This window comes from Solanum stenotomum, chromosome 8 (assembly GCF_019186545.1).
Source record: "Solanum stenotomum isolate F172 chromosome 8, ASM1918654v1, whole genome shotgun sequence".
NCBI lineage: Eukaryota > Viridiplantae > Streptophyta > Magnoliopsida > Solanales > Solanaceae > Solanum > Solanum stenotomum.
The window spans coordinates 43690544-43718536 of record NC_064289.1 but is presented as its reverse complement, the minus strand read 5'-3'; the positions used below and the strand labels follow the sequence as shown (position 1 = coordinate 43718536).

General features: G+C 35.5%; 1 protein-coding gene across 1 annotated transcript in view; it reads left to right on the top strand.

Moving 5' to 3' along the window:
* LOC125874890 (uncharacterized) overlaps nucleotides 1-27993 on the top strand; it is a 942258-nt gene that overhangs the window by 345464 nt on the left and 568801 nt on the right. The window lies entirely within an intron of this gene.

Sequence of the window (27993 nt, the reverse complement as noted above, 5' to 3'; positions counted from 1 at the left end):
TTTCATCTCTCTATCTTGCTTAGTCACTTTGTGGAGAATGATTAAGAGCATTTCCTCAAGGCGTTTAACCTCATTGTCTTTGATACTTCTTCACTTATGAGGAGGGATGCATTTATCCTTCCTCTAACACTGGACTTCGATCTTCACCATCTTTTTTGCCAACTCATCCATCTGAGTCATTAGGCAGGCAAACATGAAGTCCTTTTGTACTTCTCGGTTCGTTTCAAGCATTCGATTAAGCAGTTGAGCTGCTATCACATATGGATGTTTCGCAATGCCTCCATGAATGAGTTGTTCGACCAACCTCTTGTTTCCAGGACTAAGACTTCTGGAGAGACAGTCAAGGAGAGCTATGTCGGGAATGTCATAATTTGGGCATTGATTGATCAATTCATTAAACATTGCCCATGACTTGTGGATCCGTTCTCCTTCCAATTTCTTGAAGGTGAGGATACGATCCCGGAACATCATTACCTCTAATGGAGGAAACTCTATTGGCTTCCGAGTGTAGCTCACCATGCTCACTTCCTCTATTTGGATACAAACAAACCAACAAAATAAAACTAAAGATTAAGTGAGTAAACTACAACAAAGAAGAACAAAAAAATTACTAATCTAAAAATTCTCAAATAAAACCACTCCCCGGTAGCGGTGCCATTTTGATGTTTGCGTAATCAAGACACAACTTCTAATCCAAGTGTCTACGATCGTACAATAGTTTAGTAACACAACCAAGGGTTGGGATCGTTCCCAAGAGAATTGTTTTGAGAATTAATAGAAAAGTAAAATTTATTTCTAATTAGTCGTAGCTAAAGATATTAACGATTAAAAATATGGTAAATTAAAGGAGGACACAAGAGTATCCCCCTTTAACAATGGGGTTATGTCACTAGTAAGTAAAAACAACAAAATAAACAAGGATTTCTAAGTAATGGGAGGGGATTCTTGGGATGTGACGGGAATATGGGCTAAGCTAGATTATTTGCTACATGCTTTCGATAGAAGATTCATAGAATAATTGTGACTAGGCTAAACTTTAAAGGGGATAAGCTCTTTCTTGAGTAACATACCCCGTTTCAAATGCGTTCCTCTTGGACACCCACTTGCCGCATGAAGTCCAGCCTATGCCTTAACCCACTCACTCTCTCGAGCTGAGTGTGTGGGAATGAGACTAGGATTCACTCTCTCGAGTTGAACCTCATGTCGACCCACTCCTACCGTCCATCAATTTAGTAGTTTTAGTTTTACGACCTCTCTCTCGTGTAAGCCGAAAACACATAAATAAACCTGTATTTGCAACTACAAATTCATTAAATTCATCCACAATTACTAAACGAAATCACAATTAAACTACGATTAAACTATCAGCAAGTAAGACCCAATAATTATCTTAACCCATATTCGCTAAATCACAACCCAAGACTTGGGGTCTTTAGCCTCACATGTATTAGACATAGAAATTTATACCAAATTAAGCTTGCATTCAACTGGGTATGAAGATTTAAGTCTTGATACATGCCAAAATTGAAGAATCAAAGAGGCCCAAATCAAAATTTTGAAGATGAAACCCTTTGGATATTCAAGTCTTCAAAACCCTTTCAAACTTCTAGCAAAAATATCAAAAGTACTATTCTATATGAAAATTATAATAATTGTTCCACACTTAAAACTATAAATAAAAACTACAACTCCAACTAGTATTTATAGTTTTCACAGATTTGTGCTGCAATGGATCATTCGGCATCGTTAGTCGGAATCGTCGATCAACTCGGTGATTCATCTTTTGGTGTAGTTCATCCTCATCTTGCACCAGCCTTTAGCATCGTTGTGCTCTGTGTCATTGGGCGACATGGTACTGCTTCGCAGAACTTCTCTGCGATGCACAGACTGCTTCTTTTTCCGCCGACTTTATCCTTTCCTTCAAGGCTCAGCACACTGGAACAAAAGGCGAAGTAAGACCGTTCGGCGACTCGGCAAGTGGACTCAGCGATCCTTAGGCATTCATTTCTTCATTATGTTCAACATTTTCATTCCTTTTTGCTACGTAGTTGTAGACACGTATTTTTTACCGAACTTAAAATTTTGCACAATTTTTAGAGCTGAAATTTTTTTATAAATATAAATTAAATATTTTGACTTTTCTCTTATTTTGTTAAGTTATTTTAAACAATTTGAAAACAACAAAAATAGAATCCTTTTTTTTAGTAAGTTTTATTTTCATTTGTTTAAAAATGAAATGAAAGATTACAAAAAATCTATATAATTTTTGAAATTAAGTTTTTATAAATAAGATAGTATTATTTAATTGATCTTATATATATAGCTAGTTGACTTTTTATTAGATTTTTATTAATTTTAAATAATTAGTTGATATGTTATTATAATTTATTATTTTAAGAGTAAAATAAAACTAAAACTAAAGTAAATAAAAAAAAATAACCTAATTAATCTAACAAACCTACCCCACTCCTATACCTACCCAAAAACATACTACACGTAAGAAAATAAAAGGAAAAGAAGAGCAAAAACAGTTTGATGCTTTTTAAAATAAATAAACAAATAAACAACAACAATACCATACACCCCCCACACTCCCACTTTCCCACAATTCTCTACACACCCTCACGTTCTCCTCAACTAAACAGCCCACTACCCACTCCTATACCCACTAGACTACTACTACAAATCTGCAAGAAAAAAAAAACCTATCCTATATATATAGGACACATACGTACAAAAGAAGAAAAAAAAGGGAGGACACACTTAAAAGGCACACACAGAGATATAGGCATTAATTAAAAGAAAGCAATACATACATTGTACTTTCTCACATTGTGATTGAAGATCTGGAAATCTGTTTTCGCGGTTTCAAGTTCGTGGCTCCTGATTATTTGTCCTTTCTTCTCGTTAACTAATTTTCACAAAAGGTAACATTTATTGGTATTTTATTTTTGCATAATTTTATGTCATTATTGCGCAAGAATTAGTTTCAATATATTGAAGTTGTTCAGATTTCGTATGTGTTTAATCTATTAATATTATTAATGTTGTGTACTGAAGTATATTCGAACATGCTATATGGCATGTGAGTATTTCTTGCATGCTTAAGAGTCCATTCCACGCTCTTTTTCTTTAATTAATTATCAAAGTTTTATGTTTGTGTCTTACTAAGTTGAATGAATTCTTTGTTTGATCGTATTTAGAAAAGTATTAAGTCATGTTTTATGCTATAATATGAGTGTTGTCTTGATATTTAGGGTTCTAGCAAAAATAATAATAATAAACTTGTTAGGATAACGAGAAGGAACAAATTGAATTAAAATTAGATAAAAAAGAAAATAAAACAAAATGTACAGAATGTCAAAAGAAAAATATAAACAAAAAAAAGGTGAAACAAAACGTAAAAAAAAAAAGATTTAAAACTAAATTTATTTTAAGGAAAGGAATAACAAAAACGTTTAATAGAAAGTCAAACAAATATTATTAAAATAAAACATGAAAAACAAGAGAAAAATTACTAAATTATAAAAATTTAAGAAGAAAAAAAAAGGAACACATCTGAAAGGGGAGAACAAAAAAAATATGTTCATACCATACAACGCTCCTATTTTATATTTACAATCAACACGTACAACATTAACCAAAAATTCAACACACAAAAATAAAAAGATCTCACAGAAAAGGAAAATAAAAATCACCCCCCACTTTATATTTTTTTTCACTCACAAATAAAGGTTGAGTTGGAGGTTTATTTTGTGGTTTCAAGTTCGTGGTTTCCTATTAGCGTTCTTTTCGTGAGTTTGATTTTCGCAAGAGGTACTATTTAACATTTATTTTATAATTTGATTTTCATGATTATATAGTACTTAATTTCGGTGTCATGAATTTATTCAAATTTCATGTGTGTTTAGCTTTGCCATTATAATATTGAAATACATGTAAATATTTGTATTGTTAAATTTGGATTAAAATATGATATAACGTATATTTGCTTCTCGCTCACCCAGGAATCAATATTTTTGTTTATTCACTCTATTTTATCAAGCGGAAACGTGACTCGTGGATTGTTGTTAATTAATTTGATCAATTCACATATTTTTGAGTTATTCGTTGATAGCACAATTTAAGAATGGACTAAGTAAATCATTGTTTGTTAACCAAAAATGCATTTTTATACTATTTAATCTTTATCATCTAAAGTCTCTTAGATTCTTGGTATTCTTAGGGTCATAGATCTAAGGCTAGTTTCAAATTTATTGTGAATATAAAGATTAGATTTATTTTTTCTTAAAAAGGTCCCTTTTATGAGTTCATTAATTTATGACATTAGATTTGGGGGTAATAACTTGCAAATAATAAAAATTGCCTCATTGTTTAAGCGAAATATTTGTTAAATGAGATATAGTCACTAATTATTAGTTAAAGCGTACTCTTAATATATTTGTTGTTTTATTATGCTTTCATTAAAAAATTATAAATTAATTGCGCTATGTTTTGTTAATGCTTGGAAACACTATTGTTGCTCTTACTTTATTTGTTTATATTTTGTTATGCTTCACTGAAAAACTAATAATTATATTAAAAATTTGTAAATTAATAACACTCTGTTTAGTTAATGACTGAAAGTACTTTTATGCTTTAATAAAATAAGGTTTAATTAATTGAATTTAATATTTTGTAGGGGAGGTGATAAGTGACATATAGAAAAGGTTTTGGTCACTTTAACATTTTGACGTTGACATTTGCTTTTAGACTGTTTTAACATAATAATAGGTATATATTAGGATCTATTATACATTGGATGAGTACAAACGTAATTAAATTTCATCTCAATTAAGAATGTGGTTCCACATCTTTTTGAGATACTTAAGAAACTCAAGGATGTGGTTGCGCACCTTGGTCAAATTCTAGGATGCGGTTACGCACCTTGACCAAATTATTTTAATAATTAATTTTTTTTAATTCAAACCAAGAGGTGTAAATTGAGATTATTAGGTGTGATGAACTCGAGAGGGGAAGACAGTTATGTCTCCAAATGTCAAGATCGAGAATGCAGTTATGCATCCGATTTAAGACTAATAAAAATTCAACAAATAAAAAAAAAAAGCAAGCCATGACCTGTAGACATAATATATCCAAAAATAGTAAAAATAAGTATAAGTCAATAAAAGTGATCGTGCTAGAACCACGAGACTCGAGGGATGCCTAATACCTTCCCCTCGGTCAACAGAATTCCTTACCCGAATTTCTGGTTCGCAACCAAAACTCAAAGGGTCATTTCTTATTGATTAGGGATTCGAAAAGGTGACTTGGAACACCATAATTCAATTTCAAGTGGCGACTCTGAAACAAAAAATAAAATAATCCCTAATCAATAACGTCGCTTAAGTTGGAAAAATCCTTCCGCCACCGTGCGCGTAAAGGGCTGTGACAGTTGTGTCCATTCTTTCCTACAAATTTCAAATACCTTAAGCTTAGGGTTTTTCATCAGATATTGAGATAAAATAAGCAATTGAGGACACAATTTCTACTAAAATATAGCCCTAACTGAGTCCAATTTGTGTACTCATCAATACATGCTTTTGATAATAAATCCGTTGAATATTTGTGACTAGGCTAGACTATAGTGGGGGTAAATTCTCCCTCGAGCAAGTTACCTAGAATCAAATGGGTTCCTCTCGGACACCCACTTGCCACATGAAGAACAACCTCCACCTTAGCCCACTCACTCTCTCGATCTGAGTGTGTGGGAGAAGGACTAGGGTTCACTCTCTCGAGCTGAACCTTATGTCGACCCAATCCTACCGGCCATCAATTTAGTAGTTTTAGTTTTACGACCTCTATCTGAAGTAAGCTGAAAACACAAAGGTGAAATCGTATTTGCAACTATAATTTCATTAAGTTCCACCGCAACTTCTAAACGAAATCACATCTAAACAACAAATAAATCATCAACAAGCAAGACCCAAAAGATAATCTAACCCATATTCACAAAATCACACCTCAAGAATTGGGGTTCTAGCAAGACATGTAAAAGAGATAGAAATTTGTACCAATATAGGTTTACATTCAAATGGGTGTGACGATTTAAGTCTTAAAACAAGCCAAGAGTGAAGAATCCACAAGATCAAGTCCAATTTCTTGGAGTTGAAACCCATTGAATCTTCAAGTTGTTCAAAACCCTCTCCAAACTTAGAACTCAAAAGTCTATGTTAAAAATTTTATATTAAAAATCTAATATTAAGCTACAACTCTCAACGAGTATTTATAGTTTTCAAAAATTTCTGCTTCAGCGGATCATTCGGCGGCGTTTGTCGAGATTGCCAATCAACTCGGCGATCCGCCCTTTGGTACGTTTCATCGCCGTCTTTGTCTATCCTTCAGCATCATCGTGTTTTGGATCATTTAGCGGCATAGTATTGCTTCACAGAACTGCTCGGCGATACGCCGACTGCTCCTTTTCAACACCTATTTTGATCCTTTCCTTTAGGGCTCAACACCTTGGAACAAAAGGCGAGGTAATACCTTTTGGCAACTCGCCAAATGGGTTGGGCGATATTCAGATCTTCATTTCTTTGTTCTTTCAGTTGCCTTTGTTCCTTTTTGCTAAGTAGTGTCCATGCTTTCCCTCGAACTCCAAATACCTGAAACTTAATGGTTTTCATCATACATCAAGACAAAATATGCATTTGAGGACACTAGTTCTATCAAAATATAGCCCTAAATGAGTCCAATTTTTGGACTCATCAACACCCCCAACTTAAACTTTTGCTTGTCCTCAAGCAAACTCAAGCTCAACCATGTAAAAAGGAGGTCTGGAACAGTGCTACACAAGACTCAATCATGAATGAACACAACAAGACTCAAGTTACTTATGCAAAAATCAAATGTGCACTCAAAGATTAAAGTTGTGACTCACCAATATCAAAGAATCTCATGTTCACACTACTTGCTTCAAATGCAAGTTCAAGCTTAACCAAAGTGTTCAAATGCCCTCGGATAAGGAATGATTCAATATTCACACACAATGGTTTGCAATTGAAGGATTCGGAATCAAACGCAACGCTCAGGCTCACAAAGATGAACGTGATGCATACTTTCACCCATAGGTTTACCCGTATTTTTTGATCAACATTTGTTTCGGCTCACTCAAGATAAAAAAGGTCTTTTCAAAGCTTGTAATGGGGCTGAGTGTAAAGGTTTGGTCATTTAGGCTCAGTGAATTTTATCCTCATGAAATGTGGTGCTCACATCACTTCCTTTCCTTTTCTGTCATCATTCTCTTTATTGCTCATAAATCATCCTACTATTCAATTTCCATGGATTGTTTAGAAACCCCATTTCTTTTGTACTTTATTCCACAACTTTCTTTTTCATTCTTCTTCTTTTTCTTTCGCTTTTCTCTTTTTTTTATATGGAGGGGTTCCATTTTTTCTCAAAATCATGGGTAAGAGGTCCTTTCTTGCACTTCTTAATTTACCTTTTCTTTTCACCACAACCCCAACTTAGTCTTTTGGCCTAAGTTGGCTATTCAAACTAACAACTTCACGAGGATTATGGGTAATGAATAGACAAAGGTTATGAGTTCATCAAGTTTCTTCCAAAGAAAGGTAAGGCTCAAGGGGTGTTACAAAGAGGTTTACACATGCTCATAAGGTAGGCCACAAAGAGGTATATGTCAAATTGGATCACCCTTTTTAAAGTTGCCTAATATCATATCGAGAGATAGACTTACTTCGTCGAACGGATCAACAGGGCAAATTCTAGGATCTATCATTCGTGGTTCACAGTAAGCTCATAACACAAGGCATCGACACTAAAATCAAGCAAGACTCCACATTTTGGCTAGTGTGCAACGGTCATCACAAGAGAATTAGTTTGATACATGGCTAATCACAACAAGATGCAAAGAGTTCACATATTGTCTATGCCACTTCATTTTGCCTCATCGTAGCCGCACATTCATGTTCATTCGATCATGAGCACTATGCAAGTCATCGGTATTGATCGGAATCGAGACTTAAATTTTGCAAAAGAACAACATTTTTCAACACACGAGAGGTGGGAAAAAATATTTTGAATGAGTCAAAATCATTTTGCAGTTTAAAATAAAAGGAGCTACAAGCTCAAACATCCACAAAAACAATATTAACACAATCATTATAGCTCACAACCCAAATACTCAAACAAAACACGATTCACGAGTAGCACACAAAGGTGGGCCTCACCCTTCCATAACAATAAAAGCATTTGTCCTTAGGTGGTGGTACATGCTTTTGATCATAAATCCATTGAATATTTGTGACTAGGCTAGACTATAATTGGCGTAAATTCTCTCTCGAGCAACTTACCCTGAATCAAATAGGGTCCTCTCGGACACCCACTTGCCTCATGAAGAACACCCGCCACCTTAGCCCACTCACTCTCTCGAGCTGAGTACGTGGGAGAAGAAGTAGGGTTCACTCTCTCGAGCTGAACCTCATGTCGACCCAATCCCACCGACCATCAATTTAGTAGTCTTAGTTCTACGACCTCTCTCTCGAGCAAGCCGAAAACACAAAGGTGAAAACGTATTGCAATAACAATTTCATTAAGTTCCACCGTAACTATTAAACGAATTCATATCTAAACAACAAATAAATCATCAACAAGCAAGACCCAACAGATAATCTAACCCATATTCAGAAAATCACACTACAAGAACTGGGGTTTTAGCTAGACATGTAAAAGATATAGAAATTTATACCAATATGAGTTTGTATGAAGATTTAAGTCTTAAAACAAGCCAAGAGTGAAGAATCCACAACACCAAAGTCCAATTTCTTGGAGTTGAAACCCTTTGAATCTTCAAGTTCTTCAAAACCCTCTCCAAACTTAGAACTCAAAAGTCTATGTTAAAAAAATTATATTAAAAATCTGATATTAAGCTACAAATTTCAACGAGTATTTATAGTTTTCAAAAATTTATGCTGCAGCGGATCATTCGACATCGTTAGTCGAGATCGCCAATCAACTCGGTGATCCGCCCTTTGGTAGGTTTCATCATTAGCTTGCTCTATCCTTCAGCATCATTATGTTTTTGATCATTTGGCGACACAGAACTGCTTCACAGAACTGCTCGGCGACACGTCGACTGCTACTTTTCACTACCGATTTGATCCATTCATTCAGGGCTCAGCACACTGGAACAAAAGTCGAGGTAAGACCTAAAAGCGACACGTCGAATGGGTTCGGCAATTCTCTGATCTTCATTTCTTTGTTCTTTTAGCTGCCTTTTTTTCCTTTTTGCTAAATAGTGTCCATACTTTCCCTCAAACTCCAAATACCTTAAACTTAAGGGTTTTTATCATATATCGAGATAAAATATGCATTTGAGGACACTAATTCTATAAAAATATAGACCTAAGTGAGTCCAATTTGTTGACTCATCAACCGCCTACACTTAGAATCAGATGAAGTGTAGTTGAGTGTTATTAAAAATGGCCCATATGCCAGGTAGTGGTGTTTAGAATTCATTTCGTGAAGTTTAGTTGTGAACTTATTTTGTTGTAGTTGAATAAACTTATTTTTGTTCTTTCTTTCCTGCTCTTAAACAGGTGGAGAGATGAGTGTTAATGGGAGCAATGCCATCCAACTAGGGAACAAAGATGACATTGTTAATTTGCACGATGTCAATGAAGATCAGTTGGGAAGTACGGGTGCTATTTGATTGCCTCCGACCGTAGGTAATGTGGTATTTCTTGTGACCAGCACTATGTTGAAGGGTTTCTTTGAAGGACTCTCTAATGAGGACCATCATGAACACATCTGAAATATTGTGGATGTGTGTGGGCTATTTCTATCAACCACATGACTCAGGAGTCGGTCCGACTTCGTTTGTTTCCCTCTACTCTAATAGGGGAAGCAATGAAGTTGTTGGCTGATTTACCAACATAATCAATCACTTCTTTTGAGGAGCTCACTGATACATTTTATGTAAGGTTTTTCGTCCCTCAAAGATGGTGATAATATTAAGAACTTTGAGCGAGTAGATGGTAAACCTATTCACGAGACATTGTTGAGGTTCCAAAAGATTTTACTCCAATGTCCAACTCACGGACTACCGAACAATGTGTTGGTACAACATTTCTACTGGAGCCTCGACTCAATCAACAAGAATGTCGAAGACCATCTCATTCGAGGAGGGATCATGCATTAACCGTTTGACATAGCCTCTAACTTTCTTGATAAGATGACAAAAATCAATCGAGCTTGGTACACTAGAGAAAATCAGGCGTCTCCGTTAAACTTTGGGATTACAAAAGAACAAAAGGAAAATAATCATGAGTGAGATGAAAACATGACAAAATGGATGACCCAAATGGGCCTATTGATGAAACATGTCATGGGAAGTGGTTCTAAGGCTGTAAATGTAGTCGGAGTTGGTTGAGTAAATCATGATGAAGTGCACTTTGAAGCTATGTACAATAAAGAAGGTCATTTATTGGCATATCATGCAAGAGGTATCCATCTGAACAAGTTGAGGGAGAATCATGGTTGTAACAAGGATCACAAAAGTTGGAGAGACCAAGATAGGGAATGGTTTGACCATGGTACTAATTGGAGGGAGCGGGATGGCGACAAAGAACGATATGTGCCTCTCCATGAGTGTCAAAAGCCAAAGAGCCAAGGGTTGATCCTTCAAATTTATGCATCGAAGATATGGTTGCTCGCATTCTCAACAAAGTGGAAGGATCGGACAAGGTACTAAGTGAAATGAAAGATCACATCTCTTCTCTAAACCAAACAGTTACTTCACACCTGGTATTTATTAAGCAAATGGAAATATAGATGGGTCAAATCTTGACTTATTTGAATGTAAGACCGAAAGGAGGTTTACCGAGTGATACCATGGTTAACCCAAAGAATGAACCTTGAAAGTGTGTCTTTGTCGTGACACGATGTTAATTAGGAATCTTCTTGCGAGGCAGCCAAAGTTTTAGTTATTATTTTTGTTGCTTGAATAATGGTTGTTAGATGTACATGTTGAAAATTCTAAATTTTGGAGAAATAGGGAACTGGTCGAGTTCAGGTACCATTTAGCGATTCGCGAAGAGGGTCGGTGTAACGACCTAGAAATTGATAGGTTGAACTATAGCATAAACGTGATGGTTAACATCAAGGGTTAAGGGCAAGGGCTAAGGGTTTACGAGGGTCTTCACGACCCGTGGTGGCCACCACGAGTTGTGGTGCCACCCGTGGTTGGCAAGGAGTGTGCCCTAGAAAGTGGCCAAGAAAAGGCTCCCCTTCACGAGAAACTTCACGGCTCGTGGTCATGACCACGGGCCATGGGAGGTCTTGTGGGGTTACCTTAGCTTTATAGGAGTTGTGCAAGGTTGAGGGAGCTACTTCCTAAAACACCACGGGTACCACCACGAGCCGCGGTTCCCTTGACGGTCCGTATAGGTGGTCGTGAAGTGTAACGACCCGTAAAATGAATAAGTGCAACTAGAGCCTAACATGTGTGTGTTTGAGTTAGTGTGAGGTTTGAGCGTGTATAATGTTATCCCGAGCTATGGTTGAGTGGTTTAGGGGGTAAACATTAAGGTGAGACTCACCAAGGACAACCCTATGGGTCCTTGAATAGGACCCTAAAGCCTAACCCTAAGGCTGCCCCAAAAGAGAAATTTGACAAAAATGATGTGACCTTCGGAAGGGGGTCTACACCCCGTAGGTCCATCCACGCCCCGTGGATGGCCTCCATAGGTAAATCCCCTATTATACAAGCTGAATCCACGAACCATGGCCATGCAGGATGATCCGTGGACCCATCCATGGTCTGTGGACCCATCCACGGTCCATGGACGGTGGTTCGTGGATCACACCTGCAAAAGCTTGTCTGGTTCGGCCTAATGAGGGGTGGTTTGGTAGATTGCTTTTAAGTTTAGTTAAGTTGAGGGATGGTTATTTTGGGTTAATTATGGTATTTTAAGAATATTAAATGTTTTAAACTCTATTTTCAAATTCATTATTTCAAAACCCGAATTAGAACCCACCTATTTTCTCAAAAGTTCTCTCTCTAGAAACCTCCATTGGAGGTGATGACTTCAAGCTTCCAAGGTAAAGACTTCAAGGTTTTCAAGGGATTATCGTGGTATTCTTCCATTAAAGGTATGGTGGTCTTCATCCTTGACTTAGTTTCTTACAAGAAGCCACTTTCAAAGTTGATTTCAAATCTCCAAGTTTACCCAAAAACCCTAATTTTCAATCTATGCATGGGTTCGATTCAAAACGACTTCTAAAGGCTTTATTGCATTGAATTATGGATGAATTGTGGATGTAAAACAGAATTAAAATGATTTCTTCCTAGAACCCATGTTTTCCCTTAAATTCCTAAATTGTGATTTATGATTGGGAATTGATTGACTATGCAGGTATGTTGAATTTTTTATGTTTATATTGTATTAATTGTTGAATCATGTCAATTTCCTAATCTATTGTAGTATCTTACATATATGGGTTGATGGTGGTTTAGATCCTTGGAAGGCAAGTTCATGAAGGATCTATGTATAATTATGATGTGAAGTATATGTGTGTGATCTCAATGAATGTATTATAATCATGTTTAGAATGTAATTGTGTTGTGAATGAAAGTATATTCTCAATCTAGTACTTATGAATGCAGATGCTATATGTGAAAGGTTATTCTCACATACTCACACACACTCATGAATGACTAATGAATGAAGTTCCATGATAATGTTAATGATGATGAGTCTATTGAAAGGCTATTCTGAATTATACTCTAATAAATGATATTGATTTTTTGTGAAAGGATTATCTCACAATAAGGGGATTCTTAAGTGAAAGGCTATTCTTATCGTTGAATCTATGAGCTTTCCAATGAATGAATGTTGGGTTTGGAATGGATACTCATCCATGAGTTGAGGCAAAGTATCTAGTAACAATCTCTTATCCCATAATGAACGAATGTAATGAATGTAAAGTACTTTGTGGTGAATAATGCTAAACACTGAGTGTATATCACTTGAGATGGGTGCTCATCCATGAGTTGAGGCGAGGTACTTAGTAGCAATCTCTTCAGATGGATGCTCATCCGTGAGTTTAGGTTATGTATCTAGTATCAATCTCCCTATCCCATAAACTATGAGCCCACATAGGTCTAGCAAGTAGATCCATTTAAGCTAAAAAGAATGGTCCTACCTTAGGCAAGTAGGAATCACTTTTCTGATGAGGGTGACACTGGTATATCATGAATTGCTCACAAGATCTATTTTGGTTAAGGCTTACCCCCACAAAGAATGTTAATGATCTATGGTTTCTTAAAAATGCACTACTTAGTGTGGGTGGTGGTATGGGACACAATTTATGCATTGCATAGGTCGGCTTTGAGAGGGCTATGGTGTCTTCATTTATAATATTAAATGAAATTAATGTGCTCTTATGATGATGCTAATGAAGAGGTTGATTTAATGTATAATGAATTAAGGTGTTCTAAATGAAGATAATGAAGAATGTTGACTTATATGATTAATGTATTGATGCATGCTATACTTGGATTGTATTATGAGTTACTTCCTTGTAATGAATTGTTGACTATGAATGTGCCTTGTCTATGGTGACTTCAAATGAGTACTTAGTGTGAGTAGTAGTATGGGATGCTACTCATGCATTACACAAGTTGCAATTACACATTTGTCTATAATAGCCTATAATTGAATCACATCCCAATAACCCATCTCATTATTGTTATTTTGTATAGAATCTGTTGTTTTAGTTGATAATTAAAACCAAAACCCCTTATTGGATATTTGTGTCACCCCTTGATTTGAACTATGTTTTTATTCGATAATGTCTATTCCTATGACTGATTTGACCATGTTCCCACTTTCCTATTGAATTTTAAACACGTACTGCTCCATGTGGGATTCGAACCGAACTCATTTAGTTGGGTTATATACTGATTAACGATCGTTGATGCTAAGAATTTGATGAAGTATCTTTGAAATGTTATTAATCAGCTACGCAATTAGAGGCCGATGTATTGTGGATGATTGAGGGTGTTATCCGAGCTGCACTTACACCCCTCCGAGCATTTATTCACATTCTTACTGTGAGGGTAGAGACTTGTGAAAGTCGACAGGGGGCCACTTCAGAGGTGACGACTTTGAAAACCAAGGTTGCAGATTTGAGGAAAGATGTGGACTACTTGAGGCCCACTGACTTCACTTCCCTATTGGGCAGCAGATGATGTGGTTGCCCTGGCTACGTCTGAGATTCCTCCAGCCACCACTGGAGATGTGCAGATGTATGATGTGGTAGCCGATGATTCTGAAGTTGAGATCAACGAGTAGCAGATTGAGGTGACAGAGGAGACTATCTATGGATACCTGTTAGATCTGGAGGAGACGATTTTACAATCGATGGCTCAAACGTCGCTACCAAAGACGTCCATGGCAGGCCCTAGTGGAGCCAGTAATGTTGATGTTACATCGGGCACTGATGTCCCGACAGATAGAGCGACTATGTAGTCAAGACCCCTCCTTACCTCCCTCCCTGTCATCTTTATCGACTTTTTAGTATTTTGTAGCATTTTAGGACAAAATACTTTTTATTTGTTGTGGGGGGAGGTATTTCCATACCTACCCCTTGTGATTATCATTTTTGTATAAATATAGGGTTTTTGTGTTTGAATTGTGTTTTGTCACTGTTTTGTTTGTGGCTCCTTGTTTTACATGCAAATGGTTTTTGACCTTTCTACAAAAAATTCCACCTCTTATTGTGTTTGGTTGTTGTTGTTCTTGTGCAAATTTGAGTGTAGATTATGATCAATATGATGACTTGAATAGTGCTTTTAATTGAACAAAAATGAATGTTCAGCTACGATGAGGCCAAATGAAATTGCATAGACAGTATGTGGACTTTTTGCATCTCATTTTGAGTAGACAATTATTGAATGAGTCTCGTGTGATGAACATTCCACACTAGCAAAAGTCTGGAGTCTTGTTTGATAATGGTGCCAATGCCTTGTGGGATGGGCTTTTCGTGAACCTTGTATGATGACACCTAGAATTTACCCCATTAGTCCAGTTGATTAAGTGATTCAAGATCTTGAAATGATCTTAGGCAACAATTTTGAAGAGTAAATAAATTTTACACTATACCTCTTTTGTGACCAACCATGTGAGTGTCTAAACATTGCTTGAAACTCTTTTTTGCCCTTATCCTTTCCTTGGAAGAAACTTGATACAATTGTAACTCCTCTTTATCCATTCACCCAAATTCCTCATGAAGTGTGGTTTGTTTGAATAGCCAACTTAGGCCAAAAGCCTAATTTGTGTGTGTGGTGAAAAGATAAGGAAACCCAAGAAGTGTAAAAAAATCCCCCTTGATCCATGGTTTTGAAAAAGATGGATCACCCTCCATACCAAAAAAAAAGAAGAAAAAGAAAAATAAAATGAAAAAGTTGTGAAATAAAAATTATGAAAGTTGCATAATAAATGGGGTGTCTGGTATTCCATTGGAAATGAATTATGGGGTGAAAATGTTAAAGAAAAGGAAAGAAAATGATGTTCGTGTCACTTTGCATGAGGATAGCAGCCACTGAGCCTAAAGGAACATACATTTACACTAAGCCTCGTTACAAGCCTTGAAAAGACCTTTTTGATCCTGAGTGAGCTGAAGCGAATGTTGATCGTAAAATAAGGACAAACCTATGGGTGAAGTCATGCATGTGTTCATCTTTGTGAGTCTGAGAGATGTACGTGATTCCGGAACTACAATATGTTGAACAATTGTGTGTGAATATGGAATCATTCTTCTGTGAGGGCATTTGAGTACCTTTGTTGAGGTTGAACTTGCATTTGAAGCAAGTATTGTGAACTTGAGAATCTTTGATGATAGTGAGTAACAACTTGAATCTTTGAGTGCACAATTGATACTTGCATAAGTAAGTTGAGTCTTGTTGTGTGCATTCATGATTTAGTCCTCTGTAGCACTATTTGAGACATCTTTTTTGAAGTGTTGAACTTGAATTTTACTTGAGGACAAGCAAAAGTTTAAGTTGGGGGTTTTGATGAGTCAGAGATTTGGATTCATTTACGGCTTTGTTTATAGGCGAAATTGATGGACCCTTACACTTGTATGAGTTTGTATTCTGGACCCTTTTACTTAACTCTTTGTCAACTGAACTCCTAAACCCATTGAAACATGGTATTTTGAACCCCTTTTTTGACCTGTCATCCTATGTGGCATTTTTATCTAAAGTGCATGTGATACACATATTTTACGCGCATGAGGCCTTCGAAAAAGACAAGAAATGATAATTTTTTACCTAATCAAGAGTCATCTTCTTTTCCATTTATGCAGTCACCATTGTTGATCAAAAAGAAACTTTTTTTTGCTTTTCTACTCTTCAAATCTTTCTGTCATTTTCCCCCATTTCGTTTTGGTTGCTATGTGTTGTTTTCCATCTTCTTCAAAGAGCTCATCATTTCTTATGCAAATTTATTTTTTATCACTTTACGAAAGGGTCTTCCCAAATACAAATTCCTCCTATTGTTCCACAAAAAAATGAATGAACTTATCGATCTTACTCTTCATCAAGTAATAGCGCATCCTCCAACCTACTCAACATCGTCAGAGCCGAACAATATCAATCATTCCAATTTTTGTAAATCTTCACATGACAAGAACATATCCCTCATCTCAAGAACATAGTCTTCATCTTTGAGTGGTAGCTCCACCACCACACTGCGGAGGCGACAAATGTCTTACTAATGCTGCATTTTACTTTTGAGAGCATTGGAATGAGAGAAGAGAANTCATCTCAAGAACATAGTCTTCATCTTTGAGTGGTAGCTCCACCACCACACTGCGGAGGCGACAAATGTCTTACTGATGCTGCATTTTACTTTTGAGAGCATTGGAATGAGAGAAGAAAAAGGAGAGAAATTGGGGAAAAAATTGGAAGAAAGAGAAAATGATTTCTCAAATAAAATTTAAGGAGTTTAATTTAATTTTTCCATTATATTTCCCATGTGGCAATTAAAAATGACATTGAATTTGAGGTGTAGTGGTTGTATTACACGCACCATTGATCTTATGAAAAAGGGGTTCAAAATACCAAGTTTCAATGGACACTACACCATTTTAGGCCTACGACCACACTAAATCTGAACAACGCTTGTAAAGTGTTGCCTAAAATACTTTTGGGGACGCTTTTAAAGCGTAGCCCAAGTTTTAAACTTTTAGCTTCAATAATATTAGCAACACTTCTAAACTGTACTCTTTAATGGTAGAAGCTACAATTTATAAGTGTTGTTATAATTGGCAACCACTATTTATATAAATGGCCACACTTTTAAAGTGTCCTACTTTTATAATTATAAAAACAACACATTACAAATGTGGCCTTAGTGTTTTCACTAAAATATTATATTCCCTCCAACATTTTAACATTAAAACTTGTTCTCCCTCCAATTTTTATTGGGCAAAAAAAATAAAACACTAAAGGTTATTTTCAGCTAAAGAAAAAATAAAGTACTATTTCCCTAAAACTTCAGCTGGTCGACATTTCCATTTCCCTCAAACAAAAGTGAAGAACGCGATTTTCAGCTGAGGAACTGAAGAACACATACGATTTCCCTCACAAATTTCCGTCAAACTTCAGCTGAAGAACAAATTTTCAGCTAAATAATTGAAGAACAATACACTTTCTCTGAAGAAGAACTGATGAACACCATTTTCATCTCGCAGATTCCTTGTTGAAGATTGAAGAGCTGAAGAACACGATTTCCTCACAGATTCCTTGTTGAAGAGTTGTTCCATCAGATTTCTTGTTGAAAATTGAACAAAATGCTTCACAGATGAACTTGCCTCACGTCTTAAAGATTTAGGGTTGTTGGAATAGATTTTATCATGTAAGAAATTCAATCTTTAAAAGTCTAAATTCTAGCTTTAGGGTTCTGATATTCTTGTGCATGTTTGAAATTTTAAACTTTAACTTAGGGTTTTGATATTCTTGTGTTGTTGATATGAATTTTGTTGATTTTTAGGACTCTAGCTCATAGTTGTATTACGTATAGATAGGCTGATTATCTTTGACAGTAATTTTTTTATTCTCTTGAATGTTGAATGTACCAGCTGAAGTTCTCTGAAGAACTGAGCTGAAGCTAAGTCGTCTTTCTCTGAAAATTAAAAAGCTGAAGTTGGAGATACCTACGATTCTCTTCCCCTAATACAGATTTCGTCAAGAGTAAGTAGCTACTCTACTAATAATCTAGTACTAAAAACAGTCTTCTTGTCAATTGACTCAATTTTTGTTTTGTGTTTAGAAGAGGAGAATAAGAAGGAATTGATTACTTTGGGGTTGTTGGAATGGAACAAATCAAGAGTTACAGCTGAAATTCCAAAGTATAGGAAGAAAGCGTCGAAAATCGTGAACCCTAGGCATATTCAGCAGCCGAGATAGAGGGAATTACTACTCGAAAGCATTTGAGTGAGTTAGTAACTATCGTTAATAGCTTGTTTTAACTTTCAATATAAACTTCTCTATGCTAATTCCAAAGCACATTGTAGAATTGTAGTATCAACTATGGAATAGTTGAACTTCTCTGTTACGCTTTCAATATGTCTCATAGTCTTATTGTACTCATGTTCTAGCTTGTATGCTCTTTTAGATGTTTTAATATCGTCGTTTAATAGGAAGTTGTATGAATGTATTTGCCAGGATTATGATTATTGTGTTCATTTCTCCACATCTTTCATCACCCCAACAAATGATTCATTATGATGGTTGTTTCTGAAGTCATTTTCTATGTATTTTAGTGTCATTTTCTTTATATTTTGTTATACAGTACAAACAACTTGAGTAGAGATGAAGTAAAAGGGGGAAAAAGAATTGGATATATATGAGTTAAATAAATTAATTATTTGTTTTAGGTTGAATTTTTAATTTTTTCTCTTTTTATGTTTTTGGCTTGTTGCTGCTCTTTTATTGTATATTTGGTTGGTGATAGTTGAGGTATTTTGTTTGTTACTTGAGGCTTTTCTTTCTCTTTCTCTCTTCTTGAACCTCTCAACTATATTTTTCTCAACTTTGTCTAGTTGTTCTTCATTCGAATCATCCTTTATTTTGTTTGTTAACGTATTTCCTTTATTGATGTATCAAATTGTGAAGGTGGTTTTGTTGTTCTTCTTGGCTATTGGTTTGATCTTGCACAACAAGATCATTATAGTTATTGTAGAAATAGTACAGTTAAGTGTCTTACCTGACTGTTTCTTCCCAAAGTGTGTTGGTTCTGCCTGCAGTTCTCCTTCTTTCAAACTTGCCACTGCTCATCTCATATCTCATTTGCCTTCTCCTGATTTGGTTGCTGATTTGTGTGTGTAGTTGTGGCTCCAGCCAGCAGTATTTGCTTGATAGTGATAATAGGAGTCGCAAGGTCAATATGGATATCATTTTTAGCCTGATTTTGTCTTAGTCGAGCAGCAAATGATTGTATAATAGTGTAGGGAGCTGGTTTAAGGACTATGTCCTTATTAGACTTGTGAGTAGACACCTGATTCATCATGTTTCTATCTTTTTGTAAATTTGGAGTAGTTTGATCAATGTGTGTCATCTTCCCCTTTTTCCACTTTGAGAATTGGAGTTCACTTACCTGCAACTTGGTGTGAGCTTGTAATCCTGATAACAGATGGATGGATCAAACATTAGTTTAGTTGAAAGAATTTGGTACAAGTATCAAATGATAACTTTAGACATTTTATATAGCTAGGAACAGAAACTGTTTTAGTTCGTTAGTCAATATTATATGTCTTATAAGTTCCCTTTCTGATATTGGCTTGTGAAAGATTTTGAACCTGAGTAGATGAAACATCAATTTAGTTGATGAACTTTTGTACAACTATCCAATTAAAACTGAAGGCATGTTCTGTAGAAAAGTGATTATTTTAGTCCTAAACAGTCTCATTGTGTCTTCTTATAAAGAAAGAAACTTCCTCATTTTGTTTATCCTTATCAACTCAATTTATATGCTTAGGTATATTCCTGTTTTTATGTTCCAAGCATATCCTATGTGCTCTTGATTAATACATATGCTTCATTAATTTGCAATCTGCTACAATACACAGTAAAAGACATGTCTTCCACAAATTTGTGCAATAATAGCATGCTGCAGTTTGTATTTTTCCTTTAAAAAGAAATAAGATGTCCTGCTGCCTTGTATAAAGCTATTATTGCTGCAAAGTAGATAATATTGAAACAAAAAGCATTTAAGGTACCAGAGAAACTGGAGGTAGCAATGTCAATTATAAAGAGGAAGCAACATATGAATCCATGTAGTGTATATCTCGGATAACATATAAATAGACACTCAAACTTGTGTTGTTGCCTGTATAAGGGTATTATGCATCCGTAAGTATTAGTAATAATGTTTTTTTATGGTATCGTCCATCAAGATGTCTGCATTTGTTCCCATCACCCTTGAGTAAGTTCCAACCTGAGACATCGTGATTGTCAGGGTGCGTATTTGTTGTTATGATGGTGGTTTCTGAAGTCATTTTGTACGTGTATTTTAGTGTCATTTTCTTTATATTATTGTTATACAGTATAAACAACTTGAGTACAGATGAAGTAAAAGGGGGGGGGGGGGAAGAATTGTATAAATATGAGTTAAATAAATTTTTTTAAGAACTTCACCCTCACTGTACTAGACTGTTAACCTCCATATTTAGCTGCGCATCTATTTTTCCATAAAATCCAACTAATAAAGATAGGTAGGGACTGAATCATGATCTTTTTTGCTTCATTATTGTGCTTCATAGTCCACCAGTTCATCAAGTGATTTTTCAGAGCAATGTGTCGGTAAATTTTTCAAAGAAAAGGTAGCTAAGAAGCTCCAAATGTGAACTTTGAAGGGATTGTGTGCTTTACTTAATTTGGTTTCTAATATGGATGTGGATTGCAATCTGCAAACCTATTATGTAACTATATTATTTTTTCTGTAGTTTTAATATGCACATTTTAATCAATTTTTTTTTCTAAACCAAGAGATCTTCTCAACTATTTCAGGTTTTGCTGAGAGGAGATTAATATTATGCAGACACCAAAACCAAGGTATTTTTTATCTCTTAATAGTAAAATGACTATATTTCATCCTTGAAATAATGACATACATTTATGTAGTTATTATTATGTATATATTAGAAACAAGAATGGTAACAAGGTACTCGAAACTCGAAACTCACTATGAATCTGATCATCTCATAACACAGGATTTTGATTCTGATGACATATATTTCTGTAGTTAATGATTTAATGATTGTTATTGAAAGATTAAATATTAATATCTTCTTCTAGGAATTCAAATATCCCATCAAAAGATTGGATGGATTTAGCAAGGTATAGCAAAGAGTATATTGCTGGTGTTGAATCATTCCAAGCTTTTGCTTACTCTTATGGAGATCCTCAAGGAGAGGAAATTCAGTGTCCATGTGCAAAATGTTGTAATATTCATTGGACTCGAAGGAATGTAGTGTATGATCATCTAATATGTTATGGATTTGTTAAAGGCTATACTAGATGGATCAATCACGGGGAATGGGATATCAACTTGAATGTTGACGATGATATGGATTACTCGCGTGATGCTATTGATGGGTTGTTGAATGATCAATTTAGAGATGTTGCACAGGCTGAAGGAGTTTATGATGGTCCAAATGAAGATGCCAAGAAATTCTATAACTTAGTTGAAGAGGCAAGCCAAGAATTATATCCTGATTGTACAGGATTCTCTAAATTATCATTCACACTTCATTTATATTTGTTGAAGTGTCTACATGGATGGAGCAATGAATCATTCACTTCTCTTTTAGAGTTATTAAAAGAGGCGATGCCCTAGTTGAACATTCCTCCGTCTTACAATAAAACCAAGTCTATGGTTAAAAATCTTGATCTTGATTATGAGAAAATTGATGCATGTCCCAATGATTGCATGTTGTTCAGGAATGATCATAAGGATGATGAATTTTGTCATACTTGTGGAGCTTCACGATATATTAAATCTCCTGAAGTTGATAGTGAGCTTGAGCCTTCAAAAAAACAACATCGAGTTTCAACAAAGACTTTGAGACACTTTCCATTAATTCCTAGACTCAAAAGGCTATATATGTGCTCAAAGACGGCAGATTATTTGAGGTGGCATGACGAGGAGCGTTCTAAAGATGGAAAGTTAAGGCATCCCGCTGATGATCTAGCATGGAAAGATTTTGATAGGTTGCATCCAGATTTTGCACTNGACTCAAAAGGCTATATATGTGCTCAAAGACGGCAGATTATTTGAGGTGGCATGACGAGGAGCGTTCTAAAGATGGAAAGTTAAGGCATCCCGCTGATGATCTAGCATGGAAAGATTTTGATAGGTTGCATCCAGATTTTGCACTAGATTGTCGCAATGTGAGACTTGGCTTGTCAAGTGATGGATTCAATCCATTTCGAACCATGAGTATATCACATAGCATATGGCCAGTTATGTTGATGGTGTATAACCTTCCGCCTTGGATGTGCATGAAATCTGAATATTCTATACTTTCTTTGCTTATACCTGGGCCGCGATCACCTGGAAATGACATTGATATTTACTTACAACCGTTGATAGATGAGTTAAAATTATTGTGGGATTCTGGGGTTGAAACATATGATGCTCCAAGAAATAAAACTTTCAAATGCGGGCAACTCTTATGTGGACAATCAATGACTTTCCTCCATATGCTATGTTATCTTGTTGGAGTACAAAAGGAAAGCTTGCTTGCCCTTGTTGTAACTATAGCACTAATTCTCATTATCTTAAACATAGTCGGAAAATGTGTTATATGGATCATCGTGTTTTTCTACCCATGGATCATCCATGGAGATCTAACAAAAGATCTTTCAACGGAAAAACTGAATTCAGGCCTCCTCCACCTTTCTTAAAGGGAACTGATGTGCTTAACAACTTACATGATTTTGAAAATGTGTTTGGAAAGAAGAGAAAGAGATCAAATGATGGCCCATGGAAAAAAAGGTCAATTTTTTTTGGATTACCTTATTGGCAACACAACTTGTTACACCACAACCTTAATGTAATGCACATAGAGAAGAACATAGTTGATAGCATACTTGGAACTCTTTTGGATATTTCTGGCAAAACAAAGGATCATGCAAAAGCCCGATATGATTTAAAAGATATGGGAATCAGAAAGAACCTTCATCCAAAAGATACAGAAGATAGTAAGAGAACAAAGTTTGCAAAGGCGTGCTTCTCAATGACAAATGGAGAGAAATCAATTTTATGTGGAGTTTTAAAGACAGCCAAGTTACCTGATGGTAGTGCCTCCAATATATCTAGGTGTGTGCACTTGGATGAAAGAAAAGTGTCTAATTATAAAACCCATGATGCTCATTTCATGTTACATTACTTGCTTCCAACACCAATTAAAAGCATTCTTCGTGATCATGTGGCTATTCCTTTGATTCGTCTTAGTTCCTTCTTCCGGAGTTTGTGTCAAAAAGTAATCACATTGGAGGAACTAGATTGCTTAGAAGTAGAGATCATAGAAACAATAAATCAGTTGGAGCGAATTTTTTCTCCTTCATTTTTTGATATAATGATTCATTTGCCCATCCATTTGGCGAATGAAGTGAGATTAGGAGGTCCAGTTCAAAATCGATGGATGTATTCCACTGAAAGATAAATGGGTACATTCAAATCATACATCCGCAACAGACGTTATCCAGAAGGTTGCATAGCAGAGACACGAGTGGGAATAGATTGTATGAATTTATTCTGTAAATATCTGAATAGGGGTGTTTATACAAGATTTAACAGAAGAGCCCGAAATAATGATGAATGTGACCCAAGTGATGCAGAAACTGTGAGTTTGTATCCTAACAAAGGAGTTCCTTTAGGAGCAAAGAAAACCGATCCATTCATTTTAGATGACAAGTCACTAAGTCAGGCACATGCATACTTATTGGGAAATTGTGACGAGGTTCAAGAATATATTAGGTACCTTAATTTGAATATAGTATTCTTTTTGTATAATTAATTTTAACTTATTTTATTTATTATTTTAACAAAAAAAAGTCCATGTTGTGTAGAGAGCATGAGCAAGAAGTTAATAATCAACCACGAAGATCTAAATGGAACAAGGCCAAGAATCATTGTCAAAACTTCTCTCAATGGTTTGAAACTCGTGCTTTGCAAGAGAATGTGCCTGATTTGATAAAACAATTGTCTAAAGGACCAAATTCCGTTGCAAAAAGATATTTTGGGTATCTCATCAATGGATATAGATTCCATGTTAGGCAGCGTGATGCAATGCGTAAAACACAAAATAGTGGTGTTACACTAGTTGCCTCAACTACAAGCTTTGCAAGCTCACAGGATAAAAATCCGATTGCTGCAGCTTTGACTTATTATGGCAGAATAGTTGATATTGTTGAATTAGACTATTACGGTCATTTTAAGGTTGTTCTATTTAAGTGCGATTGGTATGAGGTTGAAAATGATTCTTATGGTCTTACTTATGTCTATTTTAACAAGAGATGCTCTCAGGAAGAGCCTTTTGTGCTTGGATCTCAAGTACACCAATGCTTCCATGTGCAAGATCCATATGATCAAGATAGACATTATGTGATGAAGACTGTTCCAAAACATGGGTGATGAAGTTGAAGAGGATCTCCCACAAAGTTATGAAAATGAGCCATCTGAACATTTGATGGGACCATCTATACCAAAAGATAATGGTGAAATACTCTTAACGACTGATGTACCAGAAACAATTATTGATGTGCCTTTAGAGGAATTTGTTACTCAACAGCTTGAAGTCGAGTATGAAGAGGAGTTTGAAGATGAATCTGTAGATGAGTTTGAAGATGAGTCCGAAAATGAGTATGAAGATGATTCTGAAAATGAGTATGAAGATGAGTTTGAAGATGAGTCTGAAGAAGAGTTTGAAGATGACGCACCATGACTTTCATTATTTTTGTGATGACCATATAGTGCTCACTTACTGTTTTTGTAAATTAATTGTTTTCTTGGTACAAACACATTAAGATATGTAATATGTGGAATTGAAGTTTAGATCGCTACAATCTTTAAGTATTCTGTAGGTTTTTTTCATGCGCCCAATTGTTGTTTGGTTAAATAATTTATGTTGGCTTCTTATCTGATTATTATTTTATTGATGAACCTGTACTTCTAGCTGAATATTGTTTTATTTTGCTGTTTGTTATTTATATACTTATTTCTTTCCTTTTATTATCAGGCAGTAGGTATTAGAGGCAGAACAGTGAGCTCTGTAGTTTGAAGTCGTTCACAGTATATATAGTCCTGGAAGTTCTGGAAACTCAACTGCTACAATATTATATAGTGCTGGAAATTTTGGAAACTAAGCTGCTGCAATCTGCTATAATATAGTACTGGAAATTCTGAATTGAGTTGAGCTTTTCTATAACTTATATAGAGTTGGAAATTCTGGAAAGAGTTGGTTTGTGAGTTCTGCAGATGCACAAGACAATGTTTCAAATTAATAAGCTATCCATCTATCAACCTTATATCAAAATTATACTGCTGCTACTTCTTTCACTTAAAGAACCTTTTATTTTGTAGGTTTACTTACCACAGGGAAAGAAATCAAAGAGATTAAATGAGGAACCTGTACTTCTAGCTGAATATTGTTTTATTTTGTTGTTTGTTATTTATATACTTATTTGTTTCCTTTTATTATCAGGCAGTAGGCATTAGAGGCAGAACAGTGAGCTCTGCAGTTTGAAGTCATTTCTGGTTTTGTCGCAGTCCCGAGTTCGTCGCTTCGAGAAAGGTACAACTATTTACCTTTAAATAATTTAAGTAATGAGAAGCTGTCCAGTTGGAGTTGACCCTGCAAAATGTTTTTGCTGTAATTCCCCTGAACTTGAAACTATTGAACATATTTTCAACTCTGGAAGTTTTGCCAGAAAGGTCTGGGGGTTCTTTGTTGTTTCCCTGGGTATCCAAAAGGATTATATTCCTCTTAAATACATAGTAATGAGATGGTGGAACACTGTACACAGAAATGAGCCTGTTTGGTTGTTTCACAATGCTTTAGTTAATATTATTTGGTTAAGTAATTTATGTTTGGTATAGCTCGTTAGAAGGTAAAGTATTTATATATAAAATTGTGGCTCTAGGTAAAGTATTCTTAATGGTTGTACAGGTTATAAGATTAGTTTAGTTGTGGCTCCGGGGATATTGTGTATGTACAGCTTATAGACTCAGTCTACAGTATATGTAGTGCTGGAAGTTCTGGAAACTCAACTGCCACAATGTTATACAGTGCTGGAAATTTTGGAAACTCAGCTGCTGCAATCTGCTATAATATAGTACTGGAAATTCTTAATAGAGTTGAGCTTTTCTATAACTTCTATAGAGTTGGAAATTCTGGAAAGAGTTGGTTTGTGAGTTCTGCAGATGCACAAGACATAGGAAGGACAATGTTTCAAATTAATAAGCTATCCATCTATCAACCATATATCAAAATTATATTGCTGCTACTTCTTTCACTTAAAGAACCTTTTATTTTGTAGGTTTACTTACCAAAGGGAAAGTAATCAAAGATATTAAATGAGGAACCTGTACTTCTAGCTGAATATTGTTATATTTTGTTGTTTGTTATTTATATTCTTATTTTTTTCCTTTTATTATCAGGCAGTAGGCATTAGAGGCAGAACAGTGAGCTCTGCAGTTTGAAGTCGTTTCTGGTTTTGTCGCAGTCCTGAGTTCGTCGCTCCGAGAAAGGTACAACGATTTACCTTTAAGTAATTTAAGTAATGAGAAGCTTTCCAGTTTTAGAGTTGACCCTGCAGAATGTTTTTGCTGTAATTCCCCTGAACTTGACACTACTGAACATATTTTCAACTCTGGAAGTTTTGCCAAAAAGGTCTGGGGTTCCTTGCTGTTTCCTGGGTATCCAAAAGGATTATATTCCTCTTAAATACATGGTGATGAGATGGTGGAACACTGTGCACAGAAATGAGCCTGTTTAGTTGTTTCACAACGCTTTAGTTGATATGATTTGGTTAAGTAATTTATGTTTGGTATAGCTGGTTAGAAGGTAAAGTATTCACATATAAAATTGTGGCTCTAGGTAAAGTATTCTGAATGGTTGTACAGGATATAAGATTAGTGTAGTTGTGGCTCCAGGGATATTGTGTATGTACAGCTTATAGACTTAGTTTACAGTATATCTACTGCTAGAAGTTCTGGAAACTCAGCTGCCACAATGTTATACAGTGCTGGAAATTTTGGAAACTCAGCTGCTGCAATCTGCTATAATATAGTACTGGAAATTCTTAATAGAGTTGAGCTTTTCTATAACTTCTATAGAATTGGAAATTCTGGAAAGAGTTGGTTTGTGAGTTCTGCAGATGCACAAGACATAGGAAGGACAATGTTTCAAATTAATAAGCTATCCATCTATCAACCATATATCAAAATTATATTGCTGCTACTTCTTTCACTTAAAGAACCTTTTATTTTGTAGGTTTACTTACCACAGGGAAAGTAATCAAAGATATTAAATGAGGAACCTGTACTTCTAGCTGAATATTGTTATATTTTGTTGTTTGTTATTTATATTCTTATTTTTTTCCTTTTATTATCAGGCAGTAGGCATTAGAGGCAGAACAGTGAGCTCTGCAGTTTGAAGTCGTTTCTGGTTTTGTCGCAGTCCTGAGTTCGTCGCTCCGAGAAAGGTACAACGATTTACCTTTAAGTAATTTAAGTAATGAGAAGCTTTCCAGTTTTAGAGTTGACCCTGCAGAATGTTTTTGCTGTAATTCCCCTGAACTTGACACTACTGAACATATTTTCAACTCTGGAAGTTTTGCCAAAAAGGTCTGGGGTTCCTTGCTGTTTCCTGGGTATCCAAAAGGATTATATTCCTCTTAAATACATGGTGATGAGATGGTGG